Raw genomic sequence first — 3,483 nt, 5'->3', positions numbered from 1 at the left:
GTTATACAGACCAAAAAAAAAAAAAAAAAAAATCCATTTTGAGGTAACTAACCATCTTTATAGTGGAGTGGTTTGCCTATATAGTATATCAGAGTGGTTGTGGGGAGTACAAGAGAAGAAAAACTAAACAAATAGGGGTCTCCCAAAGAAGCGAACAGTGATGATAGATCTGGGGAAAACAATCTCCAAGTAAAAGCTAGAGAGCTATGGCTGTTTAGCCAAATTATCTGTAGCAGTTTGAATCCTGAAAAGGAGAAAAATTAATGACAATGTTAAATGGAATACATTAGAGAAGAACAACTACTTCAGCTGCTTGGGGCAGGGGAGGAGTCTTAATCTATTTGACCCATAATTGAGACATTGTTGAAGGGATGTGTATGAACCTGAAATCCACTCTGCCAGTGGCTTGTGGAGACTCATGGAGCAATTCTGAATTAGTGAAGCACTGGTATTTTTACTGGATAATTCTCAATCATCACTCAGCAGCCTGATGTTGTTGGGGAGGTTTTGTTCTGAGGGGGTTGTGTGGAATATCTGAATCTAAACATCTTATGCTCTGCCTAACAGAGACAGTATAAACTGGAGACAGGTGGAAAGATGGTGAGACAGAAGTGAGGTGTACATATTGTATGGGTTACAATTGCAAGACCTGAGCAAAGATAAAGAGGCTAGTAAGAAGTCTTCTGTTTACTCGTTTGGCATCATTTGGTGTGATAGTATGTAATTGTAATTAAAATGCAGCTATCTTGTGACTCTATTCTGACTAAAGATACGGATCTATGCTTGTTAGGAGTTAGCTTTGACAATTGTTACTTGAAAGTTTTATTGGAAGCTGACTTCAAAGTGTTGAAGTATTTGAATGTGCTGTCAAGTTTACTTTTAAACTTTGCTGTGGTATCTCTGCTGAAGAGTAGCTTAGATATTTAAAAAAAAGTAGAAAGGTGGAAACCACATATGTAAGCATGTTAACTTTTTATTAAAATAAATCATTCCAGGAGACCTCATTAAGCCAGGACAATATTCTAAAAGTGAATATACATGTTGACAGCTACACCCATAAATTTGAAAACTGCAAACATGTTCAGCATAAAAGCCATTTTTGAGAAAAAGCTGTTGCTCTGCCCTTGTACTAATTTAAGAATTGTTCATTCATTCTGATTTTTATAGTTTCTTTTCACATATATAACTGGGACAGTTTAAAAAGTGCATTATAGAATCGTTCATGATGTCACAAACTTCATAATGCAGGTGATTATTTTTAAAAATGCATAATTTGCATACAGGCTCAAAATATCAAATCAACTCAATAATTCATTTTTTTTCTTTTTTAAACAAACAAAATTGTCTGTCCATAAACTGCACCTCTGTACAATATTCTTGCAAAGAATTTCTGTTCCCCAGGAATCATGATGTGAGTTTAAATCGTTTGGCTCTAGCAGGTTTGGTGAAGAGTTTCTCTTGTTGTATTCCTGCTCTATCTGGACATGTAATAGTCTTCACAGACAGCACAAGATTGTCTCAGACAATCTCTTCTTTTGGTGCCTTTCTGCCAGAGGACATTCCAGGTACACCCATACTTAAGATGATTTCATTAAAGTAGGGACTTCATATCAGTGCAGTTTGTGGTAGTCTAATTGGTACAAAGGGAGATGAGTATTCTGCCTGTGGATGCAGTTTCTGAGGCAAAATAAACAATCAGTCCTGACCTCAGGTTTGTTTTCTCACTGGTGTGGGAGGAAGGAGGAGGAACGAATCACTTGTCTGCTCTGTGTGGGTGGAACCAAGATGGTATTTAGAAGATAGAATAATTTTAAGTGAAGAGCAGTAATGAGAAATCCCACCAGAAAGAGCACAGGAAGATGGTAAAAAGTCATCAGGTGATGGAGAGGATCTGAACAAGGGACAAGACCATGGGTTGAAATGGTTCTTGGGCATTAAGAAACACAAAGTATGTTTTTGTTTGTTTGTGTTTGATTTTTTTGATGGGAGGTGGGTCCTTTTTTTTTTGAGTAGGTAGTTATTTTTGTGGCTACTTTTCATATCTAAAATGTTTATGTACAATCTAATTACTTGTATTTTGTTATATTTAGCAAATAGCTTCTAGGTTCTACATGATAATACTTTGTTTGGGAAGGATTTGCTATTCATGCTTAAATGTTTGTTACTTTAGATCTTCTAACAAATGGCCAGGGGTATGTTGTTTTCCCTACAACTTGAATTAAAATATTTTTCATAGAAAATATAGTTCTCTGAATTTCCTTCTGGGCAGTGATGTAATAAGGAACAGAAGAGACCGAGAAAGGGTGCCAAAATAATTTGATGACACTTGAGATGAATCAGTACTGTGCCAACAGAAACAGTGTTTGTGAGAGAGATTTTGATACATTAATTGACCTGTCATATGTAGTTGTTCAAAACTTTTAATAGGTGGATAGCATGTTTACCTTGATGACAAATGAAAGACATAGTACTATCCTCAAGGATCCACATGAATATGTGCACGTTTGTATATTGACAGGACTCCAGTTCAGACTTTGTCTTCACAGCCAAAAGAACCCCAATCTTGCTACAGAAAGGCTGTCAGGTATGTGCACTGCAGAAAATAAATCTGCATGGAGTAAAGGAAATCTTAAAACCTACAGAGTTCCTGGGCAGTACTGACACAGATTCTTTCTAATGATATTAATTGCAGACATAGTTGTGCTGTTTCTTGTCTCCTCCAATCTAACTGAATGCAAGCTCCTCAAACAGGCTTTTATTAGTGAATATTAGTGGAAACCATCTGGTAAAGGAGAGTCTGTGCAAAGCACTTCTTTATCTCTAATTAGTCTCAAACAGATTTTCCTCTCTCATTATACTATATGTTATTTGTGGGTAGTGGGAAGAGCAATGAGTAAATTGATTATCTCAATCAAGTGTGTTTGCAACAGTTCTCAGTGAATCCCAGCATATTACTGCTTTCCTATGTATTGAATTAGATTGCTGCCTCAATTTTATTATTTGTAACACATTCTGGTATATTTGATATGATCAGGGCAGGGAAACAACCCTCAGTCTGAGTGGGTTGTCTTTGTTTTTTGAGATTTTCTTGGGTTTGTTTTGGTTTCTTCTGGTGTTGAGTAATAAAAAGTCAAAACCTAAATTTATGCATCTGAATTACAATGTCCAAAGGAGGACCATGAAAATGGATGAAGGATCTGGAGGGGAAGCCTTACAAGGAGCAGCTGAGGTCAGCCTGGAGAAAGGGAGACCTCATTGCAGTTTTCAACATCCTCATGAGGGAAGCTGGAGGCACAAGTGGTGATCACACTTGTGACAGGACCTGAGGCAGTGGCAATGAACATGTGTCAGGGGAGGTTTAGGCTGGGTATCAGGAAAAGGTTCTTCACCCAGGGGTCAGCTGGGCACTGGGGCAGGTTCCCCATGGAAGTGGCCACTGCACCAAGCCTGACAGAGTTCAAGAAGCCTTTGGACAATGCTGTC

This window comes from Lonchura striata, chromosome 8 (assembly GCF_046129695.1).
Source record: "Lonchura striata isolate bLonStr1 chromosome 8, bLonStr1.mat, whole genome shotgun sequence".
In the NCBI taxonomy this organism is placed as follows: Eukaryota; Metazoa; Chordata; class Aves; order Passeriformes; family Estrildidae; genus Lonchura; species Lonchura striata.
This window is presented reverse-complemented; position numbering follows the sequence as displayed.